This window comes from Taudactylus pleione, unplaced genomic scaffold (assembly GCF_031769625.1).
Source record: "Taudactylus pleione unplaced genomic scaffold, aTauple2 ptg000551l, whole genome shotgun sequence".
Lineage (NCBI taxonomy): Eukaryota > Metazoa > Chordata > Amphibia > Anura > Myobatrachidae > Taudactylus > Taudactylus pleione.
The window spans coordinates 1,604,462-1,629,084 of NW_028284953.1; the positions used below are offsets into that span (position 1 = coordinate 1,604,462).

Consider the following 24,623-nt stretch of genomic DNA (forward strand, 5'->3'; position numbering starts at 1 on the left):
TTCTGAGTAAGTTCATCACATTTTTGAAATATCTTTTAGCAGTCACAATTATTATTTTACCTAAAACGTTTTTGGGAAACAATCCCTGCAGATAGTCTACAGTCAATTTCCAAAATGTGATTCTGTATATACTTCAATAACCATAAAACTCTGAAAATAGGCTCAAAAACAGGAAAGACACTTCAATTACTACAAAACACGTGGGCCAGTGGCGCAATGGATAACGCGTCTGACTACGGATCAGAAGATTGTAGGTTCGACTCCTACCTGGCTCGCTTATATTGCCGTGATCGTATAGTGGTTAGTACTCTGCGTTGTGGCCGCAGCAACCCCGGTTCGAATCCGGGTCACAGCATTTTGATTTTGTTTCTCAATCATCCATTTTTTCACAATACTGAATCTTAAGAAAATTTCAGAAAGTAAGCAGATTCTTTGAAGGTGCTTGCACTATTTGTGTTTAATGCTTATTATAAAGCTATCTTAACATGCTTTGAATAATTTAATTGTGAATTATTGTACTAAAGGACTGGGAATTTGACATAAATTATGGAATTCAGGAAAGAAGAATGTTTGGGCTCTGTCTGAGTAAGTTCATCACATTTTTTAAAGATCTTTTTGCAGTCACAAGGATTATTTTACCTAAAACGTTTTTGGGAAACAATCCCTGCAGATAGTGTACAGTCAATTTCCAAAATGTGATTCTGTATATACTTCAATAACCATAAAACTCTGAAAAAAGGCTCAAAAACAGGAAAGACGCTTCAATTACTACAAAACACGTGGGCCAGTGGCGCAATGGATAACGCGTCTGACTACGGATCAGAAGATTGTAGGTTCGACTCCTACCTGGCTCGCTTAAATTGCCGTGATTGTATAGTAGTTAGTATTCTGCATTGTGGCTGCAGCAACCCCATTTCGAAAACGGGTCACAGCATTTTGATTTTGTTTCACAATCATCCATTTTTTCACAATACTGAATCTTAAGAAAATTTCAGAAAGTAAGCAGATTCTTTGAAGGTGCTTGCACTATTTGTGTTTAATGCTTATTATAAAGCTATCTTAACATGCTTTGAATAATTTAATTGTGAATTATTGTACTAAAGGACTGGGAATTTGACATAAATTCTGGAATTCAGGAAAGAAGAATGTTTGGGCTCTGTCTGAGTAAGTTCATCACATTTTTTAAAGATCTTTTAGCAGTCACAAGGATTATTTTACCTAAAACGTTTTTGGGAAGCAATCCCTGGAGATAGTGTACAGTCAATTTCCAAAATGTGATTCTGTATATACTTCAATAACCATAAAACTCTGAAAAAAGGCTCAAAAACAGGAAAGACACTTCAATTACAACAGGGCACCTGGGCCAGTGGCGCAATGGATAACGCGTCTGACTACGGATCAGAAGTTTGTAGGTTCGTCTCCTACCTGGCTCGCTTAAATTGACGTGATCGTATAGTGGTTAGTACTCTGCGTTGTGGCCGCAGCAACCCCGGTTCGAAAACGGGTCACAGCATTTTGATTTTGTTTCACAATCATCCATTTTTTCACAATACTGAATCTTAAGAAAATTTCAGAAAGTAAGCAGATTCTTTGAAGGTGCTTGCACTATTTGTGTTTAATGCTTATTATAAAGCTATCTTAACATGCTTTGAATAAATTAATTGTGAATTATTGTACTAAAGGACTGGGAATTTGACATAAATTCTGGAATTCGGGAAAGAAGAATGTTTGGGCTCTGTCTGAGTAAGTTCATCACATTTTTTAAAGATCTTTTAGCAGTCACAAGGATTATTTTACCTAAAACGTTTTTGGGAAACAATCCCTGCAGATAGTGTACAGTCAATTACCAAAATGTGATTCTGTATATACTTCAATAACCATAAAATTCTGAAAACAGGCATAAAAACAGGAAAGACACTTCAATTACTACAAGACACCCGGGACAGTGGGCAATGGATCACGTGTCTGACTATGGATCTGTAGATTGTAGGTTCGACTCCTACCTGGCTCGCTTAAATTGCCGTGATCGTATAGTGGTTAGTACTCTGCGTTGTGGCCTCTGCAACCCCGGTTCGAATCCAGGTCACGGCATTTTGATTTTGTTTCTCAATCATCCATTTTTTCACAATACTGAATCTTAAGAAAATTTCAGAAAGTAAGCAGATTCTTTGAAGGTGCTTGCACTATTTGTGTTTAATGCTTATTATAAAGCTATCTTAACATGCTTTGAATAATTTAATTGTGAATTATTGTACTAAAGTACTTGGAATTTGACATAAATTCTAGAATTCAGAAAAGAAGAATGTTTGGGCTCTGTCAGAGTAAGTTCATCACATTTTTTAAAGATCTTTTAGCAGTCACAAGGATTATTTTACCTAAAACTTTTTTGGGAAACAATCCCTGCAGATAGTGTACAGTCAATTTCCAAAATGTGATTCTGTATATACTTCAATAACCATAAAATTCTGAAAACAGGCTCAAAAACAGGAAAGACACTTCAATTACTACAAGACACACGGGACAGTGGGCAATGGATAACGTGTCTGACTATGGATCTGTAGATTGTAGGTTCTACTCCTACCTGGCTCACTTAAATTGCCGTGATCATATAGTGGTTAGTACTCTGCGTTGTGGCCGCAGCAACCCGGTTTGAATCCGGGTCACGGCATTTTGATTTTGTTTCTCAATCATCCATTTTTTCACAATACTGAATCTTAAGAAAATTTCAGAAAGTAAGCAGATTCTTTGAAGGTGCTTGCACTATTTGTGTTTAATGCTTATTATAAAGCTATCTTAACATGCTTTGAATAATTTAATTGTGAATAATTTTACTAAAGGACTAGGAATTTTACATAAATTCTATTATTCAGGAAAGAAGAATGTTTGGGCTCTGTCTGAGTAAGTTCATTACATTTTTGAAAGATCTTTTAGCAGTCACAAGGATTATTGTACCTAAAACATTTTTGGGAAACAATCCCTGCAGATAGTGTACAGTCAATTTCCAAAATGTGATTCAGTATATACTTCAAAACCAATAAAACTTTAAAACAGGCTCAAAAACAGGAAAGACTCTTCAATTGCTACAAGACACCTGGGACAGTGGGCAATAGATAACACGTCTGACTATAGATCAGAAGATTGTAGGTTCGACTCCTACCTGGCTCGCTTAAATTGCCGTGATTGTATAGTAGTTAGTACTCTGCGTTGTGGCTGCAGCAATCCCATTTCGAAAACGGGTCACAGCATTTTGATTTTGTTTCACAATCATCCATTTTTTCACAATACTGAATCTTAAGAAAATTTCAGAAAGTAAGCAGATTCTTTGAAGGTGCTTGCACTATTTGTGTTTAATGCTTATTATAAAGCTATCTTAACATGCTTTGAATAATTTAATTGTGAATTATTGTACTAAAGGACTGGGAATTTGACATAAATTCTGGAATTCAGGAAAGAAGAATGTTTGGGTTCTGTCTGAGTAAGTTCATCAAATTTTTTAATGATCTTTTAGCAGTCACAAGGATTATTTTACCTAAAACGTTTTTGGGAAGCAATCCCTGCAGATAGTCTACAGTCAATTTCCAAAATGTGATTCTGTATATACTTCAATAACCATAAAACTCTGAAAAAAGGCTCAAAAACAGGAAAGACACTTCAATTACTACAAAACACGTGGGCCAGTGGCGCAATGGATTATGCGTCTGACTACGAATCAGAAGATTGTAGGTTCGACTCCTACCTGGCTCGCTTAAATTGCCCTGATCGTATAGTGGTTAGTACTCTGCATTGTGGCCGCAGCAACCCCGGTTCGAATCTGGGTCACGGCATTTTGATTTTGTTTCACAATCATCCATTTTTTCACAATACTGAATCTTAAGAAAATTTCAGAAAGTAAGCAGATTCTTTGAAGGTGCTTGCACTATTTGTGTTTAATGCTTATTATAAAGCTATCTTAACATGCTTTGAATAATTTAATTGTGAATTATTGTACTAAAGGACTGGGAATTTGACATAAATTCTAGAATTCAGGAAAGAAGAATGTTTGGGCTCTGTCAGAGTAAGTTCATCACATTTTTTAAAGATCTTTTAGCAGTCACAAGGATTATTTTACCTAAAACGTTTTTGGGAAACAATCCCTGCAGATAGTGTACAGTCAATTTCCAAAATGTGATTCTGTATATACTTCAATAACCATAAAATTCTGAAAACAGGCTCAAAAACAGGAAAGACACTTCAATTACTACAAGACACCCGGGACAGTGGGCAATGGATAACGTGTCTGACTATGGATCTGTAGATTGTAGGTTCTACTCATACCTGGCTCACTAAAATTGCCGTCATTGTATAGTGGTTAGTACTCTGCGTTGTGGCCGCAGCAACCCCGGTTTGAATCCGGGTCACGGCATTTTGATTTTGTTTCTCAATCATCCATTTTTTCACAATACTGAATCTTAAGAAAATTTCAGAAAGTAAGCAGATTCTTTGAAGGTGCTTGCACTATTTGTGTTTAATGCTTATTATAAAGCTATCTTAACATGCTTTGAATAATTTAATTGTGAATTATTGTACTAAAGGACTGGGAATTTGACATAAATTCTGGAATTCAGGAAAGAAGAATGTTTGGGCTCTGTCTGAGTAAGTTCATCACATTTTTTAAAGATCTTTTAGCAGTCACAAGGATTATTTTACCTAAAACGTTTTTGGGAAACAATCCCTGCAGATAGTGTACAGTCAATTACCAAAATGTGATTCTGTATATAGTTCAATAACCATAAAATTCTGAAAACAGGCTCAAAAACAGGAAAGACACTTCAATGACTGCAAGACACCCGAGACAGTGGGCAATGGATAACGTGTCTGACTATGGATCTGTAGATTGTAGGTTCGACTCCTACCTGGCTCGCTTAAATTGCCGTGATCGTATAGTGGTTAGTGCTCTGCGTTGTGGCCTCTGCAACCCCGGTTCGAATCCAGGTCACGGCATTTTGATTTTGTTTCTCAATCATCCATTTTTTCACAATACTGAATCTTAAGAAAATTTCAGAAAGTAAGCAGATTCTTTGAAGGTGCTTGCACTATTTGTGTTTAATGCTTATTATAAAGCTATCTTAACATGCTTTGAATAATTTAATTGTGAATTATTGTACTAAAGTACTTGGAATTTGACATAAATTCTAGAATTCAGAAAAGAAGAATGTTTGGGCTCTGTCAGAGTAAGTTCATCACATTTTTTAAAGATCTTTTAGCAGTCACAAGGATTATTTTACCTAAAACTTTTTTGGGAAACAATCCCTGCAGATAGTGTACAGTCAATTTCCAAAATGTGATTCTGTATATACTTCAATAACCATAAAATTCTGAAAACAGGCTCAAAAACAGGAAAGACACTTCAATTACTACAAGACACACGGGACAGTGGGCAATGGATAACGTGTCTGACTATGGATCTGTAGATTGTAGGTTCTACTCCTACCTGGCTCACTTAAATTGCCGTGATCATATAGTGGTTAGTACTCTGCGTTGTGGCCGCAGCAACCCGGTTTGAATCCGGGTCACGGCATTTTGATTTTGTTTCTCAATCATCCATTTTTTCACAATACTGAATCTTAAGAAAATTTCAGAAAGTAAGCAGATTCTTTGAAGGTGCTTGCACTATTTGTGTTTAATGCTTATTATAAAGCTATCTTAACATGCTTTGAATAATTTAATTGTGAATAATTTTACTAAAGGACTAGGAATTTTACATAAATTCTATTATTCAGGAAAGAAGAATGTTTGGGCTCTGTCTGAGTAAGTTCATTACATTTTTGAAAGATCTTTTAGCAGTCACAAGGATTATTGTACCTAAAACATTTTTGGGAAACAATCCCTGCAGATAGTGTACAGTCAATTTCCAAAATGTGATTCAGTATATACTTCAAAACCAATAAAACTTTAAAACAGGCTCAAAAACAGGAAAGACTCTTCAATTGCTACAAGACACCTGGGACAGTGGGCAATAGATAACACGTCTGACTATAGATCAGAAGATTGTAGGTTCGACTCCTACCTGGCTCGCTTAAATTGCCGTGATTGTATAGTAGTTAGTACTCTGCGTTGTGGCTGCAGCAATCCCATTTCGAAAACGGGTCACAGCATTTTGATTTTGTTTCACAATCATCCATTTTTTCACAATACTGAATCTTAAGAAAATTTCAGAAAGTAAGCAGATTCTTTGAAGGTGCTTGCACTATTTGTGTTTAATGCTTATTATAAAGCTATCTTAACATGCTTTGAATAATTTAATTGTGAATTATTGTACTAAAGGACTGGGAATTTGACATAAATTCTGGAATTCAGGAAAGAAGAATGTTTGGGTTCTGTCTGAGTAAGTTCATCAAATTTTTTAATGATCTTTTAGCAGTCACAAGGATTATTTTACCTAAAACGTTTTTGGGAAGCAATCCCTGCAGATAGTCTACAGTCAATTTCCAAAATGTGATTCTGTATATACTTCAATAACCATAAAACTCTGAAAAAAGGCTCAAAAACAGGAAAGACACTTCAATTACTACAAAACACGTGGGCCAGTGGCGCAATGGATTATGCGTCTGACTACGAATCAGAAGATTGTAGGTTCGACTCCTACCTGGCTCGCTTAAATTGCCCTGATCGTATAGTGGTTAGTACTCTGCATTGTGGCCGCAGCAACCCCGGTTCGAATCTGGGTCACGGCATTTTGATTTTGTTTCACAATCATCCATTTTTTCACAATACTGAATCTTAAGAAAATTTCAGAAAGTAAGCAGATTCTTTGAAGGTGCTTGCACTATTTATGTTTAATGCTTATTATAAAGCTATCTTAACATGCTTTGAATAATTTAATTGTGAATTATTGTACTAAAGGACTGGGAATTTGACATAAATTCTAGAATTCAGGAAAGAAGAATGTTTGGGCTCTGTCAGAGTAAGTTCATCACATTTTTTAAAGATCTTTTAGCAGTCACAAGGATTATTTTACCTAAAACGTTTTTGGGAAACAATCCCTGCAGATAGTGTACAGTCAATTTCCAAAATGTGATTCTGTATATACTTCAATAACCATAAAATTCTGAAAACAGGCTCAAAAACAGGAAAGACACTTCAATTACTACAAGACACCCGGGACAGTGGGCAATGGATAACGTGTCTGACTATGGATCTGTAGATTGTAGGTTCTACTCATACCTGGCTCACTAAAATTGCCGTCATTGTATAGTGGTTAGTACTCTGCGTTGTGGCCGCAGCAACCCCGGTTTGAATCCGGGTCACGGCATTTTGATTTTGTTTCTCAATCATCCATTTTTTCACAATACTGAATCTTAAGAAAATTTCAGAAAGTAAGCAGATTCTTTGAAGGTGCTTGCACTATTTGTGTTTAATGCTTATTATAAAGCTATCTTAACATGCTTTGAATAATTTAATTGTGAATTATTGTACTAAAGGACTGGGAATTTGACATAAATTCTGGAATTCAGGAAAGAAGAATGTTTGGGCTCTGTCTGAGTAAGTTCATCACATTTTTTAAAGATCTTTTAGCAGTCACAAGGATTATTTTACCTAAAACGTTTTTGGGAAACAATCCCTGCAGATAGTGTACAGTCAATTACCAAAATGTGATTCTGTATATAGTTCAATAACCATAAAATTCTGAAAACAGGCTCAAAAACAGGAAAGACACTTCAATGACTGCAAGACACCCGAGACAGTGGGCAATGGATAACGTGTCTGACTATGGATCTGTAGATTGTAGGTTCGACTCCTACCTGGCTCGCTTAAATTGCCGTGATCGTATAGTGGTTAGTGCTCTGCGTTGTGGCCGCTGCAACCCCGGTTCGAATCCAGGTCACGGCATTTTGATTTTGTTTCTCAATCATCCATTTTTTCACAATACTGAATCTTATGAAAATTTCAGAAAGTAAGCAGATTCTTTGAAGGTGCTTGCACTATTTGTGTTTAATGCTTATTATAAAGCTATCTTAACATGCTTTGAATAATTTAATTGTGAATAATTTTACTAAAGGACTAGGAATTTGACATAAATTCTATTATTCAGGAAAGAAGAATGTTTGGGCTCTGTCTGAGTAAGTTCATTACATTTTTGAAATATCTTTCAGCAGTCACAAGGATTATTGTACCTAAAACATTTTTAGGAAACAATCCCTGCAGATAGTGTACAGTCAATTTCCAAAATGTGATTCTGTATATACTTCAATAACCCTAAAATTCTGAAAACAGGCTCAAAAACAGGAAAGACACTTCAATTACTACAAGACACACGGGACAGTGGGCAATGGATAACGTGTCTGACTATGGATCTGTAGATTGTAGGTTTTATTCCTACCTGGCTCACTTAAATTGCCGTGATCCTATAGTGGTTAGTACTCTGCGTTGTGGCCGAAGCAACCCCGGTTCGAATCCAGGTCACGGCATTTTGATTTTGTTTCTCAATCATCCATTTTTTCACAATACTGAATCTTAAGAAAATTTCAGAAAGTAAGCAGATTCTTTGAAGGTGCTTGCACTATTTGTGTTTAATGCTTATTATAAAGCTATCTTAACATGCTTTGAATAATTTAATTGTGAATAATTTTACTAAAGGACTAGGAATTTGACATAAATTCTATTATTCAGGAAAGAAGAATGTTTGGGCTCTGTCTGAGTAAGTTCATTACATTTTTGAAAGATCTTTCAGCAGTCACAAGGATTATTGTACCTAAAACATTTTTAGGAAACAATCCCTGCAGATAGTGTACAGTCAATTTCCAAAATGTGATTCTGTATATACTTCAATAACCATAAAACTTTAAAACAGGCTCAAAAACAGGAAAGACTCTTCAATTGCTACAAGACACCTGGGACAGTGGGCAATGGATAACGCGTCTGACTATAGATCAGAAGATTGTAGGTTCGACTCCTACCTAGCTCACTTAAATTGTCATGATCGTATAGAGGTTAGTACTCTGCGTTGTGGCCGCAGCAACCCTGGTTCGAATCCGGGTCACGGCATTTTGATTTTGTTTCTCAATCATCCATTTTTTCACAATACTGAATCTTAAGAAAATTTCAGAAAGTAAGCACATTCTTTGAAGGTGCTTGCACTATTTGTGTTTAATGCTTATTATAAAGCTATCTTAACATGCTTTGAATAATTTAATTATGAATTATTTTACTAAAGGACTAGGAATTTGACATAAATTCTACATTTCAGGAAAGAAGAATATTTGGGCTCTGTCTGAGTAAGTTCATTACATTTTTTAAAGATCTTTTAGCAGTCACAAGGATTATTGTACCTAAAACATTTTTGGGAAACAATCCCTGCAGATAGTGTACAGTCAATTTCCAAAATGTGATTCTGTATATACTTCAATAACCATAAAACTTTAAAACAGGCTCAAAAACAGGAAAGACTCTTCAATTGCTGCAAGACACTTGGGACAATGGGCAATGGATAACGCGTCTGACTATAGATCAGAAGATTGTAGGTTCGACTCCTACCTAGCTCACTTAAATTGTCATGATCGTATAGAGTTTAGTACTCTGCGTTGTGGCCGCATCAACCCCGGTTCGAATCCGAGTCACAGCATTTTGATTTTGTTTCTCAATCATCCATTTTTTCACAATACTGAATCTTGAGAAAATTTCAGAAAATAAGCAGATTCTTTGAAGGTGCTTGCACTATTTGTGTTTAATGATTATTATAAAGCTATCTTAACATGCTTTGAATAAATTAATTGTGAATTATTGTACTAAAGGACTGGGAATTTGACATAAAGTCTGGAACTAAGGAAAGAAGAATGTTTGGGCTCTGTCTGAGTAAGTTCATTACATTTTTGAAAGATCTTTTAGCAGTCACAAAGATTATTGTACCTAAAACGTTTTTGGGAAACAATCCCTGCAGATAGTGTACAGTCAATTTCCAAAATGTGATTCTGTATATACTTCAAAACCAATAAAACTTTAAAACAGGCTCAAAAACAGGAAAGACTCTTCAATTGCTACAAGACACCTGGGACAGTGGGCAATAGATAACGCGTCTGACTATAGATCATAAGATTGTAGGTTCGACTCCTACCTGGCTCGCTTAAATTGCCGTGATTGTATAGTAGTTAGTACTCTGCGTTGTGGCTGCAGCAATCCCATTTCGAAAACGGGTCACATCATTTTGATTTTGTTTCACAATCATCCATTTTTTCACAATACTGAATCTTAAGAAAATTTCAGAAAGTAAGCAGATTCTTTGAAGGTGCTTGCACTATTTGTGTTTAATGCTTATTATAAAGCTATCTTAACATGCTTTGAATAATTTAATTGTGAATTATTGTACTAAAGGACTGGGAATTTGACATAAATTCTGGAATTCAGGAAAGAAGAATGTTTGGGCTCTGTCTGAGTAAGTTCATCACATTTTTTAATGATCTTTTAGCAGTCACAAGGATTATTTTACCTAAAACGTTTTTGGGAAGCATTCCCTGCAGATAGTGTACAGTCAATTTCCAAAATGTGATTCTGTATATACTTCAATAACCATAAAACTCTGAAAAAAGGCTCAAAAACAGGAAAGACACTTCAATTACTACAAAACACGTGGGCCAGTGGCGCAATGGATAATGCGTCTGACTTCGGATCAGAAGATTGTAGGTTCGACTCCTACCTGGCTCGCTTAAATTGCCATGATTGTATAGTAGTTAGTACTCTGCGTTGTGGCTGCAGCAACCCCATTTCGAAAACGGGTCACAGCATTTTGATTTTGTTTCACAATCATCCATTTTTTCACAATACTGAATCTTAAGAAAATTTCAGAAAGTAAAGCAGATTCTTTGAAGGTGCTTGCACTATTTGTGTTTAATGCTTATTATAAAGCTATCTTAACATGCTTTGAATAATTTAATTGTGAATTATTGTACTAAAGGACTGGGAATTTGACATAAATTCTGGAATTCAGGAAAGAAGAATGTTTGGGCTCTGTCTGAGTAAGTTCATCACATTTTTTAAAGATCTTTTAGCAGTCACAAGGATTATTTTACCTAAAACGTTTTTGGGAAACAATCCCTGCAGATAGTGTACAGTCAATTACCAAAATGTGATTCTGTATATAGTTCAATAACCATAAAATTCTGAAAACAGGCTCAAAAACAGGAAAGACACTTCAATGACTGCAAGACACCCGAGACAGTGGGCAATGGATAACGTGTCTGACTATGGATCTGTAGATTGTAGGTTCGACTCCTACCTGGCTCGCTTAAATTGCCGTGATCGTATAGTGGTTAGTGCTCTGCGTTGTGGCCTCTGCAACCCCGGTTCGAATCCAGGTCACGGCATTTTGATTTTGTTTCTCAATCATCCATTTTTTCACAATACTGAATCTTAAGAAAATTTCAGAAAGTAAGCAGATTCTTTGAAGGTGCTTGCACTATTTGTGTTTAATGCTTATTATAAAGCTATCTTAACATGCTTTGAATAATTTAATTGTGAATTATTGTACTAAAGTACTTGGAATTTGACATAAATTCTAGAATTCAGAAAAGAAGAATGTTTGGGCTCTGTCAGAGTAAGTTCATCACATTTTTTAAAGATCTTTTAGCAGTCACAAGGATTATTTTACCTAAAACTTTTTTGGGAAACAATCCCTGCAGATAGTGTACAGTCAATTTCCAAAATGTGATTCTGTATATACTTCAATAACCATAAAATTCTGAAAACAGGCTCAAAAACAGGAAAGACACTTCAATTACTACAAGACACACGGGACAGTGGGCAATGGATAACGTGTCTGACTATGGATCTGTAGATTGTAGGTTCTACTCCTACCTGGCTCACTTAAATTGCCGTGATCATATAGTGGTTAGTACTCTGCGTTGTGGCCGCAGCAACCCGGTTTGAATCCGGGTCACGGCATTTTGATTTTGTTTCTCAATCATCCATTTTTTCACAATACTGAATCTTAAGAAAATTTCAGAAAGTAAGCAGATTCTTTGAAGGTGCTTGCACTATTTGTGTTTAATGCTTATTATAAAGCTATCTTAACATGCTTTGAATAATTTAATTGTGAATAATTTTACTAAAGGACTAGGAATTTTACATAAATTCTATTATTCAGGAAAGAAGAATGTTTGGGCTCTGTCTGAGTAAGTTCATTACATTTTTGAAAGATCTTTTAGCAGTCACAAGGATTATTGTACCTAAAACATTTTTGGGAAACAATCCCTGCAGATAGTGTACAGTCAATTTCCAAAATGTGATTCAGTATATACTTCAAAACCAATAAAACTTTAAAACAGGCTCAAAAACAGGAAAGACTCTTCAATTGCTACAAGACACCTGGGACAGTGGGCAATAGATAACACGTCTGACTATAGATCAGAAGATTGTAGGTTCGACTCCTACCTGGCTCGCTTAAATTGCCGTGATTGTATAGTAGTTAGTACTCTGCGTTGTGGCTGCAGCAATCCCATTTCGAAAACGGGTCACAGCATTTTGATTTTGTTTCACAATCATCCATTTTTTCACAATACTGAATCTTAAGAAAATTTCAGAAAGTAAGCAGATTCTTTGAAGGTGCTTGCACTATTTGTGTTTAATGCTTATTATAAAGCTATCTTAACATGCTTTGAATAATTTAATTGTGAATTATTGTACTAAAGGACTGGGAATTTGACATAAATTCTGGAATTCAGGAAAGAAGAATGTTTGGGTTCTGTCTGAGTAAGTTCATCAAATTTTTTAATGATCTTTTAGCAGTCACAAGGATTATTTTACCTAAAACGTTTTTGGGAAGCAATCCCTGCAGATAGTCTACAGTCAATTTCCAAAATGTGATTCTGTATATACTTCAATAACCATAAAACTCTGAAAAAAGGCTCAAAAACAGGAAAGACACTTCAATTACTACAAAACACGTGGGCCAGTGGCGCAATGGATTATGCGTCTGACTACGAATCAGAAGATTGTAGGTTCGACTCCTACCTGGCTCGCTTAAATTGCCCTGATCGTATAGTGGTTAGTACTCTGCATTGTGGCCGCAGCAACCCCGGTTCGAATCTGGGTCACGGCATTTTGATTTTGTTTCACAATCATCCATTTTTTCACAATACTGAATCTTAAGAAAATTTCAGAAAGTAAGCAGATTCTTTGAAGGTGCTTGCACTATTTGTGTTTAATGCTTATTATAAAGCTATCTTAACATGCTTTGAATAATTTAATTGTGAATTATTGTACTAAAGGACTGGGAATTTGACATAAATTCTAGAATTCAGGAAAGAAGAATGTTTGGGCTCTGTCAGAGTAAGTTCATCACATTTTTTAAAGATCTTTTAGCAGTCACAAGGATTATTTTACCTAAAACGTTTTTGGGAAACAATCCCTGCAGATAGTGTACAGTCAATTTCCAAAATGTGATTCTGTATATACTTCAATAACCATAAAATTCTGAAAACAGGCTCAAAAACAGGAAAGACACTTCAATTACTACAAGACACCCGGGACAGTGGGCAATGGATAACGTGTCTGACTATGGATCTGTAGATTGTAGGTTCTACTCATACCTGGCTCACTAAAATTGCCGTCATTGTATAGTGGTTAGTACTCTGCGTTGTGGCCGCAGCAACCCCGGTTTGAATCCGGGTCACGGCATTTTGATTTTGTTTCTCAATCATCCATTTTTTCACAATACTGAATCTTAAGAAAATTTCAGAAAGTAAGCAGATTCTTTGAAGGTGCTTGCACTATTTGTGTTTAATGCTTATTATAAAGCTATCTTAACATGCTTTGAATAATTTAATTGTGAATAATTTTACTAAAGGACTAGGAATTTGACATAAATTCTATTATTCAGGAAAGAAGAATGTTTGGGCTCTGTCTGAGTAAGTTCATTACATTTTTGAAAGATCTTTTAGCAGTCACAAGGATTATTTTACCTAAAACGTTTTTGGGAAACAATCCCTGCAGATAGTGTACAGTCAATTACCAAAATGTGATTCTGTATATAGTTCAATAACCATAAAATTCTGAAAACAGGCTCAAAAACAGGAAAGACACTTCAATGACTGCAAGACACCCGAGACAGTGGGCAATGGATAACGTGTCTGACTATGGATCTGTAGATTGTAGGTTCGACTCCTACCTGGCTCGCTTAAATTGCCGTGATCGTATAGTGGTTAGTGCTCTGCGTTGTGGCCGCTGCAACCCCGGTTCGAATCCAGGTCACGGCATTTTGATTTTGTTTCTCAATCATCCATTTTTTCACAATACTGAATCTTATGAAAATTTCAGAAAGTAAGCAGATTCTTTGAAGGTGCTTGCACTATTTGTGTTTAATGCTTATTATAAAGCTATCTTAACATGCTTTGAATAATTTAATTGTGAATAATTTTACTAAAGGACTAGGAATTTGACATAAATTCTATTATTCAGGAAAGAAGAATGTTTGGGCTCTGTCTGAGTAAGTTCATTACATTTTTGAAATATCTTTCAGCAGTCACAAGGATTATTGTACCTAAAACATTTTTAGGAAACAATCCCTGCAGATAGTGTACAGTCAATTTCCAAAATGTGATTCTGTATATACTTCAATAACCCTAAAATTCTGAAAACAGGCTCAAAAACAGGAAAGACACTTCAATTACTACAAGACACACGGGACAGTGGGCAATGGATAACGTGTCTGACTATGGATCTGTAGATTGTAGGTTTTATTCCTACCTGGCTCACTTAAATTGCCGTGATCCTATAGTGGTTAGTACTCTGCGTTGTGGCCGAAGCAACCCCGGTTCGAATCCAGGTCACGGCATTTTGATTTTGTTTCTCAATCATCCATTTTTTCACAATACTGAATCTTAAGAAAATTTCAGAAAGTAAGCAGATTCTTTGAAGGTGCTTGCACTATTTGTGTTTAATGCTTATTATAAAGCTATCTTAACATGCTTTGAATAATTTAATTGTGAATAATTTTACTAAAGGACTAGGAATTTGACATAAATTCTATTATTCAGGAAAGAAGAATGTTTGGGCTCTGTCTGAGTAAGTTCATTACATTTTTGAAAGATCTTTCAGCAGTCACAAGGATTATTGTACCTAAAACATTTTTAGGAAACAATCCCTGCAGATAGTGTACAGTCAATTTCCAAAATGTGATTCTGTATATACTTCAATAACCATAAAACTTTAAAACAGGCTCAAAAACAGGAAAGACTCTTCAATTGCTACAAGACACCTGGGACAGTGGGCAATGGATAACGCGTCTGACTATAGATCAGAAGATTGTAGGTTCGACTCCTACCTAGCTCACTTAAATTGTCATGATCGTATAGAGGTTAGTACTCTGCGTTGTGGCCGCAGCAACCCTGGTTCGAATCCGGGTCACGGCATTTTGATTTTGTTTCTCAATCATCCATTTTTTCACAATACTGAATCTTAAGAAAATTTCAGAAAGTAAGCACATTCTTTGAAGGTGCTTGCACTATTTGTGTTTAATGCTTATTATAAAGCTATCTTAACATGCTTTGAATAATTTAATTATGAATTATTTTACTAAAGGACTAGGAATTTGACATAAATTCTACATTTCAGGAAAGAAGAATATTTGGGCTCTGTCTGAGTAAGTTCATTACATTTTTTAAAGATCTTTTAGCAGTCACAAGGATTATTGTACCTAAAACATTTTTGGGAAACAATCCCTGCAGATAGTGTACAGTCAATTTCCAAAATGTGATTCTGTATATACTTCAATAACCATAAAACTTTAAAACAGGCTCAAAAACAGGAAAGACTCTTCAATTGCTGCAAGACACTTGGGACAATGGGCAATGGATAACGCGTCTGACTATAGATCAGAAGATTGTAGGTTCGACTCCTACCTAGCTCACTTAAATTGTCATGATCGTATAGAGTTTAGTACTCTGCGTTGTGGCCGCATCAACCCCGGTTCGAATCCGAGTCACAGCATTTTGATTTTGTTTCTCAATCATCCATTTTTTCACAATACTGAATCTTGAGAAAATTTCAGAAAATAAGCAGATTCTTTGAAGGTGCTTGCACTATTTGTGTTTAATGATTATTATAAAGCTATCTTAACATGCTTTGAATAAATTAATTGTGAATTATTGTACTAAAGGACTGGGAATTTGACATAAAGTCTGGAACTAAGGAAAGAAGAATGTTTGGGCTCTGTCTGAGTAAGTTCATTACATTTTTGAAAGATCTTTTAGCAGTCACAAGGATTATTGTACCTAAAACGTTTTTGGGAAACAATCCCTGCAGATAGTGTACAGTCAATTTCCAAAATGTGATTCTGTATATACTTCAAAACCAATAAAACTTTAAAACAGGCTCAAAAACAGGAAAGACTCTTCAATTGCTACAAGACACCTGGGACAGTGGGCAATAGATAACGCGTCTGACTATAGATCATAAGATTGTAGGTTCGACTCCTACCTGGCTCGCTTAAATTGCCGTGATTGTATAGTAGTTAGTACTCTGCGTTGTGGCTGCAGCAATCCCATTTCGAAAACGGGTCACATCATTTTGATTTTGTTTCACAATCATCCATTTTTTCACAATACTGAATCTTAAGAAAATTTCAGAAAGTAAGCAGATTCTTTGAAGGTGCTTGCACTATTTGTGTTTAATGCTTATTATAAAGCTATCTTAACATGCTTTGAATAATTTAATTGTGAATTATTGTACTAAAGGACTGGGAATTTGACATAAATTCTGGAATTCAGGAAAGAAGAATGTTTGGGCTCTGTCTGAGTAAGTTCATCACATTTTTTAATGATCTTTTAGCAGTCACAAGGATTATTTTACCTAAAACGTTTTTGGGAAGCATTCCCTGCAGATAGTGTACAGTCAATTTCCAAAATGTGATTCTGTATATACTTCAATAACCATAAAACTCTGAAAAAAGGCTCAAAAACAGGAAAGACACTTCAATTACTACAAAACACGTGGGCCAGTGGCGCAATGGATAATGCGTCTGACTTCGGATCAGAAGATTGTAGGTTCGACTCCTACCTGGCTCGCTTAAATTGCCATGATTGTATAGTAGTTAGTACTCTGCGTTGTGGCTGCAGCAACCCCATTTCGAAAACGGGTCACAGCATTTTGATTTTGTTTCACAATCATCCATTTTTTCACAATACTGAATCTTAAGAAAATTTCAGAAAGTAAAGCAGATTCTTTGAAGGTGCTTGCACTATTTGTGTTTAATGCTTATTATAAAGCTATCTTAACATGCTTTGAATAATTTAATTGTGAATTATTGTACTAAAGGACTGGGAATTTGACATAAATTCTGGAATTCAGGAAAGAAGAATGTTTGGGCTCTGTCTGAGTAAGTTCATCACATTTTTTAAAGATCTTTTAGCAGTAACAATGATTATTTTACCTAAAACGTTTTTGGGAAACAATCCCTGCAGATAGTGTACAGTCAATTACCAAAATGTGATTCTGTATATACTTCAATAACCATAAAATTCTGAAAACAGGCTCAAAAACAGGAAAGACACTTCAATTGCTACAAGACACCCGGGACAGTGGGCAATGGATAACGTGTCTGACTATGGATCTGTAGATTGTAGGTTCGACTCCTACCTGGCTCGCTTAAATTGCCGTGATCGTATAGTGGTTAGTACTCTGCGTTGTGGCCGCAGCAACCCCGGTTCGAATCCGGGTCACGGCATTTTGATTTTGTTTCTCAATCATCCATTTTTTCACAATACTGAATCTTAAGAAAATTTCAGAAAGTAAGCAGATTCTTTGAAGGTGCTTGCACTATTTGTGTTTAATGCTTATTATAAAGCTATCTTAACATGCTTTGAATAATTTAATTGTGAATTATTGTACTAAAGTACTGGAAATTTGACATAAATTCTAGAATTCAGGAAAGAAGAATGGTTGGGCTTCCTTCTGAGTAAGTTCATCACATTTTTGAAATATCTTTTAGCAGTCACAATTATTATTTTACCTAAAACGTTTTTGGGAAACAATCCCTGCAGATAGTCTACAGTCAATTTCCAAAATGTGATTCTGTATATACTTCAATAACCATAAAACTCTGAAAATAGGCTCAAAAACAGGAAAGACACTTCAATTACTACAAAACACGTGGGCCAGTGGCGCAATGGATAACGCATCTGACTATGGATCAGTAGATTGTAGGTTCGACTCCTACCTGGCTCGCTTAAATTGCCGTGATTGTATAGTAGTTAGTACTCTGCGTTGTGGCTGCAGCAACCCCATTTCGAAAACGGTTCACAGCATTTTGATTTTGTTTCACAATCATCCATTTTTTCACAATACTGAATCTTAAGAAAATTTCAGAAAGTAAGCAGATTCTTTGAAGGTGCTTGCACTATTTGTGTTTAATGCTTATTATAAAGCTATCTTAACATGCTTTGAATAATTTAATTGTGAATAATTTTACTAAAGGACTAGGAATTTGACATAAATTCTATTATTCAGGAAAGAAGAATGTTTGGGCTCTGTCTGAGTAAGTTCATTACATTTTTGAAAGATCTTTCAGCAGTCACAAGGATTATTGTACCTAAAACATTTTTGGGAAACAATCCCTGCAGATAGTGTACAGTCAATTTCCAAAATGTGATTCTGTATATACTTCAATAACCATAAAACTTTAAAACAGGCTCAAAAACAGGAAAGACTCTTCAATTGCTACAAGACACCTGGGACAGTGGGCAATGGATAACGCGTCTGACTATAGATCAGAAGATTGTAGGTTCGACTCCTACCTAGCTCACTTAAATTGTCATGATCGTATAGAGGTTAGTACTCTGCGTTGTGGCCGCAGCAACCCCGGTTCGAATCCGGGTCACGGCATTTTGATTTTGTTTCTCAATCATCCATTTTTTCACAATACTGAATCTTAAGAAAATTTCAGAAAGTAAGCACATTCTTTGAAGGTGCTTGCACTATTTGTGTTTAATGCTTATTATAAAGCTATCTTAACATGCTTTGAATAATTTAATTATGAATTATTTTACTAAAGGACTAGGAATTTGACATAAATTCTAGATTTCAGGAAAGAAGAATATTTGGGCTCTGTCTGAGTAAGTTCATTACATTTTTTAAAGATCTTTTAGCAGTCACAAGGATTATTGTACCTAAAACATTTTTGGGAAACAATCCCTGCAGATAGTGTACAGTCAATTTCCAAAATGTGATTCTGTATATACTTCAATAACCATAAAACTTTAAAACAGGCTCAAAAACAGGAAAGACTCTTCAATTGCTGCAAGACACCTGGGACAATGGGCAATGGATAACGCGTCTGACTATAGACCAGAAGATTGTAGGTTCGACTCCTACCTAGCTCACTTAAATTGTCATGATCGCATAGAGTTTAGTACTCTGCGTTGTGGCCGCACCAACCCCGGTTCGAATCCGGGTCACAGCATTTTGATTTTGTTTCTCAATCATCCATTTTTTCACAATACTGAATCTTGAGAAAATTTCAGAAAATAAGCAGATTCTTTGAAGGTGCTTGCACTATTTGTGTTTAATGATTATTATAAAGCTATCTTAACATGCTTTGAATAAATTAATTATGAATTATTTTACTAAAGGACTGGGAATTTGACATAAATTCTGGAACTAAGGAAAGAAGAATGTTTGGGCTCTGTCTGAGTAAGTTCATTACATTTTTGAAAGATCTTTTAGCAGTCACAAGGATTATTGTACCTAATACGTTTTTGGGAAACAATCCCTGCAGATAGTGTACAGTCAATTTCCAAAATGTGATTCTGTATATACTTCAAAACCAATAAAACTTTAAAACAGGCTCAAAAACAGGAAAGACTCTTCAATTGCTACAAGACACCTGGGACAGTGGGCAATAGATAACGCGTCTGACTATAGATCAGAAGATTGTAGGTTCGACTCCTACCTGGCTCGCTTAAATTGCCGTGATTGTATAGTAGTTAGTACTCTGCGTTGTGGCTGCAGCAATCCCATTTCGAAAACGGGTCACATCATTTTGATTTTGTTTCACAATCATCCATTTTTTCACAATACTGAATCTTAAGAAAATTTCAGAAAGTAAGCAGATTCTTTGAAGGTGCTTGCACTATTTGTGTTTAATGCTTATTATAAAGCTATCTTAACATGCTTTGAATAATTTAATTGTGAATTATTGTACTAAAGGACTGGGAATTTGACATAAATTCTGGAATTCAGGAAAGAAGAATGTTTGGGCTCTGTCTGAGTAAGTTCATCACATTTTTTAATGATCTTTTAGCAGTCACAAGGATTATTTTACCTAAAACGTTTTTGGGAAGCATTCCCTGCAGATAGTGTACAGTCAATTCCAAAATGTGATTCTGTATATACTTCAATAACCATAAAACTCTGAAAAAAGGCTCAAAAACAGGAAAGACACTTCAATTACTACAAAACACGTGGGCCAGTGGCGCAATGGATAATGCGTCTGACTACGGATCAGAAGATTGTAGGTTCGACTTCTACCTGGCTCGCTTAAATTGCCATGATTGTATAGTAGTTAGTACTCTGCGTTGTGGCTGCAGCAACCCCATTTCGAAAACGGGTCACAGCATTTTGATTTTGTTTCACAATCATCCATTTTTTCACAATACTGAATCTTAAGAAAATTTCAGAAAGTAAGCAGATTCTTTGAAGGTGCTTGCACTATTTGTGTTTAATGCTTATTATAAAGCTATCTTAACATGCTTTGAATAATTTAATTGTGAATTATTGTACTAAAGGACAGGGAATTTGACATAAATTCTGGAATTCAGGAAAGAAGAATGTTTGGGCTTCCTTCTCAGTAAGTTCATCACATTTTTGAAATATCTTTTAGCAGTCACAATTATTATTTTACCTAAAACGTTTTTGGGAAACAATCCCTGCAGATAGTCTACAGTCAATTTCCAAAATGTGATTCTGTATATACTTCAATAACCATAAAACTCTGAAAATAGGCTCAAAAACAGGAAAGACACTTCAATTACTACAAAACACGTGGGCCAGTGGCGCAATGGATAACGCATCTGACTACGGATCAGAAGATTGTAGGTTCGACTCCAACCTGGCTCGCTTATATTGCCGTGATCGTATAGTGGGTAGTACTCTGCGTTGTGGCCGCAGCAACCCCGGTTCGAATCTGGGTCACGGCATTTTTATTTTGTTTCTCAATCATCCATTTTTTCACAATACTGAATCTTAAGAAAATTTCAGAAAGTAAGCAGATTCTTTGAAGGTGCTTGCACTATTTGTGTTTAATGCTTATTATAAAGCTATCTTAACATGCTTTGAATAATTTAATTGTGAATTATTGTACTAAAGTACTGGGAATTTGACATTAATTCTAGAATTCAGGAAAGAAGAATGTTTGGGCTTCCTTCTTAGTAAGTTCATCACATTTTTGAAATATCTTTTAGCAGTCACAATTATTATTTTACCTAAAACGTTTTTGGGAAACAATCCCTGCAGATAGTGTACAGTCAATTCCAAAATGTGATTCTGTATATACTTCAATAACCATAAAACTCTGAAAAAAGGCTCAAAAACAGGAAAGACACTTCAATTACTACAAAACACGTGGGCCAGTGGCGCAATGGATAATGCGTCTGACTACGGATCAGAAGATTGTAGGTTCGACTTCTACCTGGCTCGCTTAAATTGCCATGATTGTATAGTAGTTAGTACTCTGCGTTGTGGCTGCAGCAACCCCATTTCGAAAACGGGTCACAGCATTTTGATTTTGTTTCACAATCATCCATTTTTTCACAATACTGAATCTTAAGAAAATTTCAGAAAGTAAGCAGATTCTTTGAAGGTGCTTGCACTATTTGTGTTTAATGCTTATTATAAAGCTATCTTAACATGCTTTGAATAATTTAATTGTGAATTATTGTACTAAAGGACTGGGAATTTGACATAAATTCTGGAATTCAGGAAAGAAGAATGTTTGGGCTCTGTCTGAGTAAGTTCATCACATTTTTTAAAGATCTTTTAGCAGTAACAATGATTATTTTACCTAAAACGTTTTTTGGAAACAATCCCTGCAGATAGTGTACAGTCAATTACCAAAATGTGATTCTGTATATACTTCAATAACCATAAAATTCTGAAAACAGGCTCAAAAACAGGAAAGACACTTCAATTGCTACAAGACACCCGGGACAGTGGGCAATGGATAACGTGTCTGACTATGGATCTGTAGATTGTAGGTTCGACTCCTACCTGGCTCGCTTAAATTGCCGTGATCGTATAGTGGTTAGTACTCTGCGTTGTGGCCGCAGCAACCCCGGTTCGAATCCGGGTCACGGCATTTTGATTTTGTTTCTCAATCATCCATTTTTTCACAATACTGAATCTTAAGAAAATTTCAGAAAGTAAGCAGATTCTTTGAAGGTGCTTGCACTATTTGTGTTTAATGCTTATTATAAAGCTATCTTAACATGCTTTGAATAATTTAATTGTGAATTATTGTACTAAAGTACTGGGAATTTGACATCAATTCTAGAATTCAGGAAAGAAGAATGGTTGGGCTTCCTTCTGAGTAAGTTCATCACATTTTTGAAATATCTTTTAGCAGTCACAATTATTATTTTACCTAAAACGTTTTTGGGAAACAATCCCTGCAGATAGTCTACAGTCAATTTCCAAAATGTGATTCTGTATATACTTCAATAACCATAAAACTCTGAAAATAGGCTCAAAAACAGGAAAGACACTTCAATTACTACAAAACACGTGGGCCAGTGGCGCAATGGATAACGCATCTGACTACGGATCAGAAGATTGTAGGTTCGACTCCTACCTGGCTCGCTTATATTGCCATGATCGTATAGTGGTTAGTACTCTGCATTGTAGCTGCAGCAACCCCGGTTCGAATCCGGGTCACAGCATTTTTATTTTGTTTCTCAATCATCCATTTTTTCACAATACTGAATCTTAAGAAAATTTCAGAAAGTAAGCAGATTCTTAGAAGGTGCTTGCACTGTTTAATGCTTATTATAAAGCTATCTTAACATGCTTTGAATAATTTAATTGTGAATTATTGTACTAATGTACTGGGAATTTGACATAAATTCTAGAATTCAGGAAAGAAGAATGTTTGGGCTTCCTTCTGAGTAAGTTCATCACATTTTTGAAATATCTTTTAGCAGTCACAATTATTATTTTACCTAAAACGTTTTTGGGAAACAATCCCTGCAGATAGTCTACAGTCAATTTCCAAAATGTGATTCTGTATATACTTCAATAACAATAAAACTCTGAAAATAGGCTCAAAAACAGGAAAGACACTTCAATTACTACAAAACACGTGGGCCAGTGGCGCCATGGATAACGCATCTGACTACGGATCAGAAGATTGTAGGTTCGACTCCTACCTGGCTCGCTTATATTGCCGTGATCGTATAGTGGTTAGTACTCTGCGTTGTGGCCGCAGCAACCCCGGTTCGAATCCGGGTCACGGCATTTTGATTTTGTTTCTCAATCATCCATTTTTTCACAATACTGAATCTTAAGAAAATTTCAGAAAGTAAGCAGATTCTTTGAAGGTGCTTGCACTATTTGTGTTTAATGCTTATTATAAAGCTATCTTAACATGCTTTGAATAATTTAATTGTGAATTATTGTACTAAAGTACTGGGAATTTGACATAAATTCTAGAATTCAGGAAAGAAGAATGTTTGAGCTTCCTTCTGAGTAAGTTCATCACATTTTTTAAATATCTTTTAGCAGTCACAATTATTATTTTACCTAAAACGTTTTTGGGAAACAATCCCTGCAGATAGTCTACAGTCAATTTCCAAAATGTGATTCTGTATATACTTCAATAACCATAAAACTCTGAAAATAGGCTCAAAAACAGGAAAGACACTTCAATTACTACAAAACACGTGGGCCAGTGGTGCAATGGATAACGCGTCTGACTACGGATCAGAAGATTGTAAGTTCGACTCCTACCTAGCTCACTTAAATTGTCATGATCGCATAGAGTTTAGTACTCTGCGTTGTGGCCGCAACAACCCCATTTCGAAAACAGGTCACGACATTTTGATTTTGTTTCTCAATCATCCATTTTTTCACAATACTGAATCTTAAGAAAATTTCAAAAAGTAAGCAGATTCTTTGAAGGTGCTTGCACTATTTGTGTTTAATTCTTATTATAAAGCTATCTTAACATGCTTTGAATAATTTAATTGTGAATTATTGTACTAAAGGACTGGGAATTTGACATAAATTCTAGAATTCAGGAAAGAAGAATGTTTGGGCTCTGTCAGAGTAAGTTCATCACATTTTTTAAAGATCTTTTAGCAGTCACAAGGATTATGTTACCTAAAACGTTTTTGGGAAACAATCCCTGCAGATAGTGTACAGTCAATTTCCAAAATGTGATTCTGTATATACTTCAATAACCATAAAACTTTAAAACAGGCTCAAAAACAGGAAAGAAACTTCAATTACTACAGGGCACCTGGGCCAGTGGCGCAATGGATAATGTGTCTGACTATGGATCATAAGTTTGTAGGTTCGACTCCTACCTGGCTCGCTTAAATTGCCGTGATCGTATAGTGGTTAGTACTCTGCGTTGTGGCCGCAGCAACCCCGGTTTCTAGTCCGGG

At 35.6% G+C, this 24,623-nt stretch overlaps 9 non-coding genes across 9 annotated transcripts; all 9 read left to right on the forward strand.

Annotated features, from left to right (window-relative positions):
• Positions 1-202: 202 nt before the first annotated feature.
• TRNAR-ACG (transfer RNA arginine (anticodon ACG)) lies at positions 203-275 on the forward strand. The gene has a single exon. It is a non-coding gene; the product is annotated as a tRNA-Arg (tRNA).
• A 506-nt stretch (positions 276-781) lies between these two features.
• Positions 782-854, forward strand: TRNAR-ACG (transfer RNA arginine (anticodon ACG)). The gene has a single exon. It is a non-coding gene; the product is annotated as a tRNA-Arg (tRNA).
• A 9,750-nt stretch (positions 855-10,604) lies between these two features.
• TRNAR-UCG (transfer RNA arginine (anticodon UCG)) lies at positions 10,605-10,677 on the forward strand. Its single transcript has one exon. It is a non-coding gene; the product is annotated as a tRNA-Arg (tRNA).
• Positions 10,678-16,960: 6,283 nt separating this feature from the next.
• TRNAR-UCG (transfer RNA arginine (anticodon UCG)) lies at positions 16,961-17,033 on the forward strand. Its single transcript has one exon. It is a non-coding gene; the product is annotated as a tRNA-Arg (tRNA).
• A 587-nt stretch (positions 17,034-17,620) lies between these two features.
• TRNAH-GUG (transfer RNA histidin (anticodon GUG)) lies at positions 17,621-17,692 on the forward strand. The gene has a single exon. It is a non-coding gene; the product is annotated as a tRNA-His (tRNA).
• Positions 17,693-18,119: 427 nt separating this feature from the next.
• On the forward strand, positions 18,120-18,192 carry TRNAH-AUG (transfer RNA histidin (anticodon AUG)). Its single transcript has one exon. It is a non-coding gene; the product is annotated as a tRNA-His (tRNA).
• Positions 18,193-22,246: 4,054 nt separating this feature from the next.
• TRNAH-GUG (transfer RNA histidin (anticodon GUG)) lies at positions 22,247-22,318 on the forward strand. The gene has a single exon. It is a non-coding gene; the product is annotated as a tRNA-His (tRNA).
• A 427-nt stretch (positions 22,319-22,745) lies between these two features.
• On the forward strand, positions 22,746-22,818 carry TRNAR-ACG (transfer RNA arginine (anticodon ACG)). The gene has a single exon. It is a non-coding gene; the product is annotated as a tRNA-Arg (tRNA).
• A 582-nt stretch (positions 22,819-23,400) lies between these two features.
• Positions 23,401-23,472, forward strand: TRNAH-GUG (transfer RNA histidin (anticodon GUG)). The gene has a single exon. It is a non-coding gene; the product is annotated as a tRNA-His (tRNA).
• Positions 23,473-24,623: the final 1,151 nt, after the last annotated feature.